The sequence below is a fragment of the Pan paniscus genome, chromosome 2 (genome assembly GCF_029289425.2).
Source record: "Pan paniscus chromosome 2, NHGRI_mPanPan1-v2.0_pri, whole genome shotgun sequence".
NCBI lineage: Eukaryota > Metazoa > Chordata > Mammalia > Primates > Hominidae > Pan > Pan paniscus.
The window spans coordinates 161248483-161262612 of NC_085926.1; positions in this window are offsets into that span (position 1 = coordinate 161248483).

Consider the following 14130-nt stretch of genomic DNA (forward strand, 5'->3'; position numbering starts at 1 on the left):
CATAATTGCATGAGTCTATTTTATAAAATAAATCTATACACACACACACACACACACACACACACACACACAGATATATACATACCATATTGGTTCTATTTCTCTGGAAAACTACACCCATAGTCTAAAAAAAAATAGGAAAATCCAATTTGAGAAATAGTTTACAAAACACCTAACCAGTATTTATTGCTCCAAAAATCAAAGTCATCAAAAATAAGGAAAATCTAAGAAGCCAGAACAGTGAGAAGGGCCTGAATCAGACATGACAACTAAATAAATTTAACCAGATACCCTGAATGAGATCCTAGAAGAGAAAATGAGTATTAGGCAAAAACTGAAGAAATCTGAATAGCATACAGAATTTACTGAATGATAATGCATAAATATTGATGTATTAATATATCCTAGAAAAATTCCATCCTAAAATAAACTGTCAACAATCATGAAAATAGAGTGTGGGTTCATATGTGAACTCTCTGTACTACATCAATTTTCCAATAAATTTAAAATGATTATAAGACATTACTTTTTATAGGCAAAATGTTTTCTTTGAGAAGAGCAGTAACTATGATTTTTATGTCATTTCCCTAAAACTGAATGATTTGGCCAACTGATATTGTTACTGTATAAAGAATAGTTTTGTTTTGTTTTTTTGAGATGGAGTCTCACTCTGTTGCCCAGGCTGGAGTGCAATGGCATGATCTTGGCTCACAGAAACCTCCGCCTCCCAGGTTCAAGTGATTCTCCTGCCTCAGTGTCCCGAGGAGCTGGGACTACAGGCATGCACCACCACGCCCAGATAATTTTTGTATTTTTATTAGAGACGGGGTTTCACCCTGTTGGCCAGGATGGTCTTGATCTCTTGACCTCGTGATCTGCCTGCCTTGGCCTCCCAAAGTGCTGGGATTACAGGTATGAGCCACTGCGCCCAGCCAAGAATAGTTATTTAACTTAACATTAGTTAGATAAGATTGTTATGAAAAATATTCATCTTGTAATTCACAGAAAACTTCATTTCAATTATTTGCAACATGACTATACTAACATTAAATACATCTTTATTTTAAACTGACTAATGTTCAAACTATGTACAATTTTGTATGGTACTAATAAAGATCAGATGTGTTTTGTATTTATTTTATTCGATGATCCTTAATAATTATTCACTAATTAAGATGGAAACTCTAACTCAGTTAATTTCTAACACAGAAATATTCCAAATAATATAGAATAATAAGAAATCCCAGTGACGTTTAACTTTAATAAGCCTAATTAAATTAAATTAAATTAAATAAGCCTGCTAATTAGCTAATTAGTTTTAGCTAATCATGCTAAAACTTACTACTTGGTGATTTTTATACTTTGAACTCTTATATACTGTATCATTTATTTTCTTATGGTGAAACACATTATAGAAAAATTTTTTTTATTATTGTATTTTAAGTTCTAGGGTACATGTACACAACGTGCAGGTTTGTTACATATGTATACATGTGCCATGTTGGTGTGCTGCACCCATTAACTCCTCATTTATATTAGGTATATCTCCTAATGCTATTCCTCCCGCCTGCCCCCACCCACAACAGGCCCCAGTGTGTGATGTTCCCCTTCCTATGTCCAAGTGTTCTCATTGTTCAATCCCCACCTGTAAGTGAGAACATGCGGTGTTTGGTTTTTTTGTCCTCATGATAGTTTGCTGAGAATGATGGTTTCCAGCTTCAACCATGTCCCTGCAAAGGACATGAACTCATCGTTTTTTATGGCTGCATAGTATTCCATGGTGTATATGTGCCACATTTTCTTAATCCAGTCTATCATTGATAGGCATTTGGGTTGGTTACAAGTCTTTGCTATTGTGAATAGTGCCGCAATAAACATACATGTGCATGTGTCTTTATAGCAGCATGATTTATAATCCTTTGGGTATATACCCAGTAATGGGATGACTGGCTCAAATGGTATTTCTAGTTCTAGATCCTTGAGGAATTGCCACACTGTCTTCCACAATGGTTGAACTAGGTTACAGTCCCACCAACAGTGTAAAAGTGTTCCTATTTCTCCACATCCTCTCCAGCACCTGTTGGTTCCTGACTTTTTAATGATCGCCATTCTAACTGGTGTGAGATGGTATCTCATTGTGGTTTTGATTTACATTTCTCTGATGGCCAGTGATGATGAGCATTTTTTCATCTGTTGGCTTCATAAATGTCTTCTTTTGAGAAGTATCTGTTCATATCCTTCGTCCACTTTTTGATGAGGTTGTTTGTTATTTTCTTATAAATTTGTGTTCTTTGTAGATTCTGGATATTAGCCCTTTGTCAGATGAATAGATTGCAAAAATTTTCTCCCATTCTGTAAGTTACCTGTTCACTCTGATGGTAGTTTCTTTTGTGGTGCAGAATCCCTTTAGTTTAATTAGATCCCATTTCTCAATTTTGGCTTGTGTTGCCATTGCTTTTGGTGTTTTAGACATGAAGTCCTTGTCCATGCCTATGTCCTGAATGGTATTGCCTAGGTTTTCTTCTTGGGATTTTACGGTTTTAGATCTAACATTTAAGTCTTTAATCCATCTTGAATTAATTTTTGTATAAGGTGTAAGGAAGGGTTCCAGTTTCAGCTTTCTACATATGACTAGCCAGTTTTCCCAACACCATTTATTAAATAGGGAATCCTTTCCCCATTTCTTGTTTTTGTCAGGTTTGTCGAAGATCAGATGGTTGTAGATGTGTGATATTATTTCTGAGGGCTCTGTTCTGTTCTATTGGTCTATATCTCTGTTTTGGTACCAGGACCATGCTGTTTTGGTTACTATAGCCATGTAGTATAGTTTGAAGTCAGTTAGCGTGATGCCTCCAGCTTTGTTCTTTTGGCTTAGGATTGTCTTGGCAATGCAGGCTCTTTTTTCGTTCCATATGAACTTTAAAGTAGTTTTTTCCAATTCTGTGAAGAAAGTCATTGGTAGCTTGATGGGGATGGCATTGAATCTATAAATTACCTTGGGCAGTATGAGCATTTTCACAATATTGATTCTTCCTATCCATGAGCATGGAATGTTCTTCCATTTGTTTGTGTCCTCTTTTATTTTGTTGTTTGTAGTTCTCCTTGAAGAGGTCCTTCACATCCCTTGTAAGTTGGATTCCTAGGTATTTTATTCTCTTTGAAGCAATTGTGAATGGGAGTTCACTCATGATTTGGCTCTCTGTTTGTCTGTTATTGGTGTATAAGAATGCTTGTGATTTTTGTACATTGATTTTGTATCCTGAGACTTTGCTGAAGTTGCTTATCAGCTTAAGGAGATTTTGGGTTGAGACGATGGGGTTTTCTAAATATACAATCATGTCACCTGCAAACAGGGACAATTTGACTTCCTCTTTTCCTAATTGAATACCCTTTATTTCTTTCTCCTGCCTGATTACCTTGGCCAGAACTTCCAACACTATGTTGAATAGGAGTGGTGAGAGAGGGCATCCCTGTCTTGTGCCAGTTTTCAAAGGCAATGCTTCCAGTTTTTGCCCATTCAGTATGATATTGGCTGTGGGTTTTTCATAAATAGCTCCTATTATTTTGAGATACGTCACATCAATACCTAATTTATTGAGAGTTTTTAGCATGAAGGGCTGTTGAATTTTGTCGAAGGCCTTTTCTGCATCAACTGAGATAATCCTGTGGTTTTTGTCATTGGTTCTGTTTATATGCTGGATTATGTTTATTGATTTGAGTATGTTGAACCAGCCTTGCATCCCAGGGATGAAGCTCACTTGATCATGGTGGATAACCTTTTTGATGTGCTGCTGGATTCGGTTTGCCAGTATTTTATTGAGGATTTTTGCATCAATGTTCATCAGGGACATTGTTCTAAAATTCTCTTTTTTTGTTGTTTCTCTGCTAGGCTTTCGTATCAGAATGATGCTGGCCTCATAAAATGAGTTAGGGAAGAGTCCCTCTTTTTCTATTGATTGGAATAGTTTCAGAAGGAATGCTACCAGCTCCTCCTTATACCTCTGGTCAAATTCGGCTGTGAATCTATCTGGTCCTGGACTTTTTTTGATTGGTAGGCTATTAATTATTGCCTCAATTTCAGAGCCTGTTATTGGTCTATTCAGGGATTCAACTTCTTCCTGGTTTAGTCTTGGGAGGGTGTATGTGTCCAGGAATTTATCCATTTCTTTTGGATTTTCTTGTTTATTTGTGTAGAGGTGTTTATAGTATTCTCTGATGGCAGTTTGTATTTCTATGGGATCGGTGGTGATATCCCCTTTATCATTTTTTATTGCGTCTATTTGATTCTTCTCTCTTTCTTCTTTATTAGTCTTGCTAGTGGTCTATGAGTTTTGTTGATCTTTTTTTAAAAAAAAAGATTCTGGATTCATTGATTTTTTGAAGGGTTTTTGTGTCTCTATTTCCTTCAGCTCCACTCTGATCTTAGTTATTTCTTGCCTTCTGCTAGCTTTTGAATGTGTTTGCTCTTGCTCTCTAGTTCTTTTAATTGTGATGTTAGGGTGTCAATTTTAGATCTTTCTTGCTTTCTCTTGTGGGCATTTAGTGATATAAATTTCCCTCTGCCCACTGCTTTAAATGTGTCCCAGAGATTCTGGTATGTTGTGTCTTTGTTCTCATTGGTTTCAAAGAACATCTTTATTTCTGCCTTCATTTCGTTATGTACCCAGTAGTCACTCAGGAGCAGGTTGTTCAGTTTCCATGTAGTTGAGTGGTTTTGAGTGAGTTTCTTAATCCTGAGTTCTAGTGTGATTGCACTGTGGTCTGAGAGACAGTTTGTTACAATTTCTGTTCTTTCACATTTGCTGAGGAGTGCTTTACTTCCAACTATGTGGTCAATTTTGGAATAAGTACAATGTGGTGCTGAGAAGTATGTATATTCTGTTGATTTGGTGGTGGAGAGTTCTGTAGATGTCTATTAGGTCTGCTTGGTGCAGAGCTGAGTTCAATTCCTGGATATCCTTGTTAACTTTCTGTCCTGTTGATCTGTCTAATGTTGACAGAGAGGTGTTAAAGTCTCCCATTATTATTGTGTGAGAGTCCAAGTCTCTTTGTAGGTCTCTAAGGACTTGATTTATGAATCTGGGTGCTCCTGTATTGGGTGCATATATTTAGGATTGTTAGCTCTTCTTGTTGAATTGATCCCTTTACCATTATGTAATGGCCTTCTTTGTCTCTTTTGATCTTTGTTGGTTTAAAGTCAGTTTTATCAGAGACTAGGATTGCAACCCCTGCCTTTATTTTGTTTTCCATTTGCTTCGTAGATCTTCCTCCATGTCTTTATTTTGAGGCTATGTGTGTCTCTGCATGTGAGATGGGTCTCCTGAATACAGCACACTGATGGGTCTTGTCCCTTTATCCAATTTGCCAGTCTGTGTCTTTTAATTGGAGCATTTAGCCCATTTACATTTAAGGTTAATATTGTTATGTGTGAATTTGATCCTGTCATTATGATGTTAGCTGGTTATTTTGCTCATTAGTTGATGCAGTTTCTTCCTATCATTGATAATCTTTACAAGTTGGCATGTTTTTGCAGTGGCTGGTACCAGTTGTTCCTTTCCATGTTTAGTGCTTCCTTCAGGAGCTCTTTTAGGGCAGGCCTGATGGTGACAAAATCTCTCAGCATTTGCTTGTCTGTAAAGGATTTTATTTCTCCTTCCCTTATGAAGCTTAGTTTGGCTGCATATGAAATTCTGGGTTGAAAATTCTTTTCTTTAAGAATGTTGAATATTGACCCCCCACTCTCTTCTGGCTTGTAGAGTTTCTGCCGAGAGATCAGCTGTTAGTCTGATTGGCTCCCCTTTGTGGGTAACCCGACCTTTCTCTCTGGCTGCCCTTAACATTTTTTCCTTCATTTCAACTTTGGTGAATCTGATAATTATGTGTCTTGGAGTTGCTCTTCTCAAGGAGTATCTTTGTGGTGTTCTCTACATTTCCCAAATTTGAATGTTGGCCTGCCTTGCTAGGCTGGGGAAGTTCTCCTGGATAATATCCTGTAGATTGTTTTCCAATTTGGTTCCATTCTCCCCATCACTTTCAGGTATACCAATCAGATGTAGATTTGGTCTTTTCACATACTCCCATATTTCTTCAAGGCTTTGTTCATTTCCTTTTACTCTTTTATCTCTAAACTTCTCTTCTAGCTTCATTTCATTCATTTGATCTTCAATCACTGATACCCTTTCTTCCAGTTGATCGAATCAGCTACTGAAGCTTGTGCATTTGTCACGTAGTTCTCGTGCCATGGTTTTTAGCTCCATCAGGTCATTTAAGGACTTCTCTAAACTCGTTCTAGTTAGCCATTCGTCTAATCTTTTTTCAAGGTTTTTAGCTTCTTTGTAATGGGATTGAACTTCCTCCTTTAGCTCGAAGAAGTTTGATTGTCTGAAGCCTCTTCTCTCAACTCATCAAAATCATTCTCCATCCAGCTTTGTTCCATTGCTGGCAAGGAGCTGCATTCCTTTGGAGGGGGAGAAGCGCTCAGATTTTTAGAATTTTCAGCTTTTCTGCTCTGTTTTTTCCCCATCTTTGTGATTTTATCTACCTTTGGTCTTTGACGATGGTGATGTACAGATGGGGTTTTGGTGTGGATGTCTTTTCAGTTTATTAGTTTTCCTTCTAACAGTCAGGACCCTCAGCTGCAGGTCTGTTGGAGTTTGCTGGAGGTCCACTCCAGACCCTGTTTGCCTGGGTATCAGCAGCGGAGACTGAAGAACAGTGAATAGTGCTAAACAGCAAATGTTGCTGCCTGATCATTCCTCTGGAAGCTTCGTCTCAGAGGGGTACCCGGCCATGTGAGCTGTCAGTCTGCCCCTACTGGGGGTTGCCTCCCATTTAGGCTACTCAGGGTCAGGGACCCACTTGAGAAGGCAGTCTGTCCATGAAATTGTTTGAAACTAATTGGCTTCTTTCTGAACTCTAAATTGTTTGGTTATGTGTTAAGCTCTATGAGCAAAGTATAGAAAGCTGCCTATTGATGATCAGCTAATTTTGCATCAAGGTTAGTTTGAGTAAGAATTCAAATATATCAGGTGGCAATTTATTGTACAAATAAAACTGAGGTTTCTTCTAGTCCCTCATCTTTTTACTTTTTATTTAAATACTGGCTTTCACAATTGAAGTTCCAATTATCTCTTACTAATTAAAGAGAAAAATAAGCAATTTATTTATGTGTTATTTAGAAAATTTAAAATTGCATATGGGAGAAAATTAATACCATTCATAATACTATCAATCACAGATAAATATCTTTTTCCTTTTGCCATACATATCTCCATCAGTTATCTTATATAAATTTTAAAATAAACACAAATTTATTTATAAAATATTACATGAACTAAGCCTGGCGCCGTGGCTCGTGCCTGTAATCCCAGCACTTTGGGAGGCTGAGGTGGACAGATCACCTGGGGTCAGGAGTTAAGAGACCAGCGTGGACAACACGGTGAAACCCCATCTCTACTAAAAATACAAAAATTAGCCAGATGTGGTTGTGGGTGCCTGTAATCCGAGCTCCTCGGGAGGCTGAGGCACAAGAATCACTTGAACCCGGGAGGCGGAGGTTGCAGCCAGCCAAGAACACACTATTTTACTCCAGCTTGGGTGACAGAGCGAGACTACACCTCAAAAAAAAAAAAAAATTGCATGGACTAGATAAGCCTCTGAAAATTTGTTGATAGATAGCTTAAATATTATTTAACCTGTTTCAGAGCAAATAAAATGATAGAAAGCCCACAAATCATTCTCTTGTCCTAGTGTGGTCATAATACAAAATATGGTGGATAAACAACAAAATATGTTGTTTTTCCCTTTCTCCGAACAAACTATAAACTCTCAGCTTCAGATATACATGAAAAAATATATGATTTATCAAATACAGCAGATTTTAATAAGAAATACGCTATAAGCAAGAATGGTTTGTTTCGAATGTGGCAAGGAGTTCTTAAGAATTAAACAAAGTACTCCTGTGATTTACTACACAGACTCACTTCAATAATGTTAAACAATGAGCCATCCATAAATTCATATGGCTTAAGAGGAGAAATTCTGGGCAACCATACAGTGCTTGATACAATACAATGCTTGATACAATACGATGTTTGATAAATTGGAGGATCTAATGCAAAAGGGTCCCTTGCTCCCTCTAATTCTTCAAAGTGGAACCCCTATATTCATTCACAAACTAATGTTCTTGAAACACTATTAAACAAGAGAGTGAATTTGTGAAAGAGCTTGTATTGTTTAGAGTAACATCTTTGACTATCTTACAGAATATTCAGGTACTACATGAAGAAATGTAAAATTGCACCTATTTCCAGGACTCCTAATAAGAGAATAAATCCAATGAATAGAAAACCAATGGAGGAAGAATCAGCAAGACATGTAAGACTGAAAACTAGAGAGCACTTTGAAAAGCTGCTTATCAAACGGAGTGCAATAAAGATAGGAAAGAACATAACCAACATGTGATTTTTTTGCAGATAAAAGAGTGCAGAATGTTCAATGACCAGATGCAAGATGAATTTTCTTTATTATATTGACAATTTTCAATTTCTGGGCTTAGAGTCTTAATTATGGGAGAAAGTAATGCAGAGAAAATGCTACATAGACCAAGTGTCATGGCTTGAATGTCACTAAACTGAAATAGCAAGAAAATGACTAAGTAGATTTAACCTCCTTTATCTTTCAACAAGAATGACTAGTAAAATATAACATTAAAAAATCAGGACCGGGCCCGGTGGCTCATGCTTGTAATCCCAGTACTTTGGGAGGCCGAGGCGGGCAAATCACAAGGTCGGGATTGAGAGCATCCTGGCTAACATGGTGAAACCCCATCTCTACTAAAAATACAAAAAAATAGCCAGGTGGTGGCACATGCCTGTAGTCCTAGCTACTAGGGAGGCTGAGGCAGGAGAATCACCTGAACCTAGGAGGCAGAGGTTGCAGTGAGATGAGACTGTACTACTGCACTCCAGCCTGGGTGACAGAGCAAGACTCAGTCTAAAAAAATAATAATAATAAAAAAATAAATAAAATCAAGCAACTGAATAATAAAGTTAAAATTGCAGAATAACCAAAAATATTAAAAACTAAAAGCCAGATTAGTACAGCTAACAGGTATGTAATAGTAACCTAAATAGGTGATGTAATAGTAACCTAAATAGGTGCCGGTACGGGACAGAGAGTCTAAAGGTTACTGACTGAAGATTTTATAACGAGGTGGAAAAAACTGTATTGAAGATTTAATATTAAAGACAAGGAGCTGGAAGTGACATCATCTGAATAAAAGTGGGACAAATAAGGGGCTACGTCCATGAAATAAAAGGAAAAAAAAGACTTGAAAAAAAAAAGGTATCAGTAGAAAATTTTACCTATGCTTCAAGCTCTGAGTAGGGAAAAAAATCTACAAAACTCCACCTAATAATCCACAATACACATTTATTAACTGAAAAGGTATTCCATTTTAAAAATAATGTTAAAAAATTAGAAGTCCAGTGAGATTTCTGAGGTAATGGAGACAGAAACATCAAAGTTATATATAAACAATATTAAACCAAGATTGCAAGGAACTTCTACAAAACAAAATGCCTCTGATGAAAGATCATGATTAAAATTACAAATATACTCACACAGACAAAAAGAGAGAGAGATCAAATGTGAAAAGGAATTAGGGGAAACATCAAAAAAGATTACGACACACCAAAATTAGGATAATATAATAATATTTTTTTAAATGTGAAATAATTTTAAATAATTAAAAATTTTTAAACAGAGAAGAGACTTTGTAATGAAAAAGTAGAACACAATTACAAAGTCTAATTTTGGCAGATATAAAATATATTATCATTAAAATAAACTGTAGTCGTTAGGTTAAATTAGCACACTAGACAGAGTTAAAGAGAAAATTGTATGTATTGGAGAATATCGCTGAAGATATTATACAAAGGTGAAAACTACTGACTTTTGAAAAAGAGGACAATAGACATGAAGAACAGAGTATGACAATTTGAAAATAACCTACAATGAATTTCAGAATAATCATAGAATGTGGCAATGCAAGGAGAGGCAGTATTCACAAAGAGTGGAATATTTTGAGTACTGATGACAGATACATAATATTAAAGAATTAAAATTAGTTCAAGTAGCTTCATACTCTGAGACACTAATATCTGCTCATTGGCCAATTGGTATAAATAATATGTTCCTTTGAATTATTATTAGTTATATAAATGGTGCTAATAAACTTTACATGAAGTAGAATCAAGTTAGGTGAGATATTTTAAAAACACAAAGCAGTCTCTAGACATTAGGCTTTAGACTTTTTACTACCTAGTGCTAGGTAGACCGTCAAAATTGCATATCTTCTTCAATCAGTGAAAGTGATTGGCACCTAAGTAAAATGCACATAGGCCCCACTGTGTCTTTTTTTCCTGATTTACCATTTTTAGATGAAGTGAACGCAAATTTATATTTTGAGAATAAAGTGTCACATATGGAAACTGTTAGTGATATTCAGTTTAAGATATATAGGCTAAATTGAAGAAAGGATCAAATTATTTAAATTCCAAATGGAATTAAATTTCATGAAAAAGAATCATGCTTTGTTTACATCTAAATATAATAACTTTTGTTTTTACATTAACCAATGAGAAATCAGCTGCTCTAATTGGAGAGAATTTGTTTAACTATTTGGTTAAATTTCTGGTTGTCAGAAATTTTTCTAAATTAAAAAAAAAATCTGAAGAATTCTTATGCTAGTGGTAGCTGAAAATTCAATGTATTTTTTTTTCTTTTGTGGCCTCGTTTAAATTTTCATATTGTGATATTTTATTTTGAAAAGCAAGTTTAAAATAAAAAATATCTTCAAGAGAAAGAAAAGAAAAATGATGAAAATAGAAATGAAGAAAATAGATGAAAAAGTAGGCAAGCTAGACAAAGTAGAATAGAATTTCTACAATGTTCTAGAATATAAAAATGTATAAAGTTGACATTAATAGAAGTTTAAAAATGCAAAATATGGAATTAAGAACTTCTGGCAAGGACTACTGGCAAGAGCAGATTAGATATGGGAGGGCACAACATTGGCGAACTAAAATACGTGTCAAAAGAGAACATCTGGGCCGGGTGCGGTGGCTTACGCTTGTAATCCCAGCACTTTGGAAGGCCGAGGCAGGCAGATCACGAGGTCAGGAAATCGAAACCATCCTGGCTGATACGGTGAAACCCTGTCTCTACTAAAAATACAAAAAAAAAAAAAAAAAAAAAAAATTAGCCGTGAGTGGTGGCGGGCGCCTGTAGTCTCAGCTACTCAGGAGACTGAGGCAGGAGAATGGCGGAATGGCGTGAACCCGGGAGGTGGAGCTTGCAGTGAGCCCAGATCGCGCCACTGCACTCCAGCTTGGGCGACAGACCAAGACTTCCTCTCAAAAAAAAAAAAAAAAAAAAAAAAAGCATGTAAGCTGGATCACAAACAGAGAAAAGGAAAAAAGAGCTTACGACACATGTGGTTCGGACCATTCAAACATTCTGACACATATTTAACTATAGTCCTAAAAGCAGACAGAAGACACAGTGAGGTAAAGTGATTTTGAAAATAACTTAATAACTATGAATTTTCCCAAAATGATGCCAGATATCAACTTATATTCAAAAAGTTTCATAAACCACTGAATTAAAAATCACAACTGCAGCAAAGGATATCACAACTAGGTTTATTGCAACAAAACACTCTCACCCAAACTTAAAAAATAAAATCTCAAAAATACTATCAGAGTAAAGATTAAATACTACCTTCAGAAAAAAAGCAATTGTAGACATTCACTTGACTTCTACCCAAATAAATAAATAAATAAATAAATAAAAATAAAGTGGTGACCAACCAAAAGAAAATGGAATAACATTTTACAGCGTAGGAAAATTTTCTGTCAATGTAATTTTCTAATGAAGAAAAAGTGCTACAAAACTGATGTTTCCAGGCATACATAACCCGAATAATGCATGACAAGTCAGCCCGATCTAAAACAAATACTAAATTATTTCCAGCAAAAGGAAAATGATTCCCGATAGAAATATGAAAAAAAGACATGAAATAAAGAGTACAGGACAGTGTGTATATGTGAGCAAATGTGATTTTTGAAAGTACAAAAATAAATGCAATTGTCTTGAAATGTATGGAAACTAAAACCACAGAGCAAAAACAAAGTGAAACAAAGAATGCTATATCTGGTGAAGTGGTCTATGATTTCAGCAGTATCAAAGAAACTGTAAAATTTCTGATTGCTTTTAGACTTTAAGAAGTCAAGAACTGGCAGGGTGTGTAGCTTGGGAGGCCAAGATGGGAGGATTGCTTGAGCCTAGGGGTTCAAGACCAGCCTGGGAAACAAAATTGGACCCCATCTCTATGAAAAGTTTTAAAAAAACTAAAAATAGCCTGGGCTGGTTGCACACACCTGTGATCCTAGTTATGCAGAAGGCTGAGGTGGGATCATCGATTGATCTCAGGAGGACAAGGCTGCAGTGAGCTATGTATGCACCACTGCATGCCAGCCTGGATGACAGAGCTAGACCCTGTTGCACCCCTGCCATAAAAGTCAAGAACTAATGATTTAGTATCTAAAATAATTAATAAAATATTAATAACATACAACTAACAATAGAGAAAAATGGATTTAAAATATGTGTTTATCCTCTCATAAAGCATGAAATCTGAACAAGAGAATATTAGACAATGGAGTCAAACATATAAATGCCCTTGGTGTAAGCAATTACATTTTATGTAAATGAACTAAATATGTAGTTGCAAGAGTAATATTGTCAAATTGGATTAAGACAAAAATAAAACTCAGATACTTAGTAAGATGGATGAAATCATAATACATATGACAAGCAATAATAAAAAGGAAGATAGGTCTATTAATACTAGAAAAATCAGACTTTAATACAGGGACCGTATCACAAAAAAAAGGAGAAATATTTTACAATGATAATAGGGCTTATTAAAAATATATAAAAATTCTGATATGAATTGCTCTTAGTAACACAGCCTCACATAATAAAGCAAATGTTGACAGAACTGAATGAAAATATAAACATACACAAAATGGTAGTGGTAGATTAGAAAGACCATTCAGTATGGATTAAGCACCAAGGAGGAGAGAAAAACAATATCCTCCAATATAACGAAGAATTAAATGCACTGTTAATAAGAGAATGATTAGATGAAAGATAGTAAGGATCAAAATGAATCTAAGTAACATTTTGCATTAATTTTTACAAAAACTAACTTTATATAATAATAGAATTTAGATTATAAATATGAAATGTTTTAATTCTTGGAACACTTCACATTTATGAAGATCCAATGTAATATTATGCTCTTCTCAGTAGTTTTCAATCTCTGTAGATAATATCAGTTTTTCTAATATTTAAGTGATGGTTTCTCTATGGCCTTCACAAGCAATTTATTTTATACATGTTATCCACTTGAATAACTTATTTTACTTCTACACCACTGACTCGGAAGCATTTTACAAACACATACATTCTCTTAATTATGCCTAAATCAATTAACTGTGTCCCTTTTCACTGTGCCCATCACGTTTGAGAAAAAGTTAATTTTGTGTTATGGTGGGGTTAATAAAATTTACTACATAAATGCCTAATTTCCTCTCCCTTTGAAAGGGCTGCATATTGAATTAAGGTAATTTAATCAGTTTTATAATTCAATTCTAAACTATAAATGTTTGTGTTGTCTATTCTCAGAATAAGATAATAAGATTTCCTATGTTATCTGCCTGCTCAAATTGCCCCCAAACGCATACTCCAACTTCCATGCATAAATCTGTTTCTCTACCCACCTGAAAATCACTGGAGCAGTGAAAACCTATTCATAGACCTAGCCAATGTATCATATAGAACTTAGTTACTGTACTGAGATATACGTATATACACACACACACACACACCCCCATATATATTTAAATATACGAACCCATATAAACATACACGTTACATATATGAGATACATTTTATTATATCTACTCTATTTTTATATTTAGTTTATTAACAAAAAAGCCATTTTAATATTGCCAGAAAATAGACCAATGAATCAAAATGGATTATTTCTTAGCCAGCTGA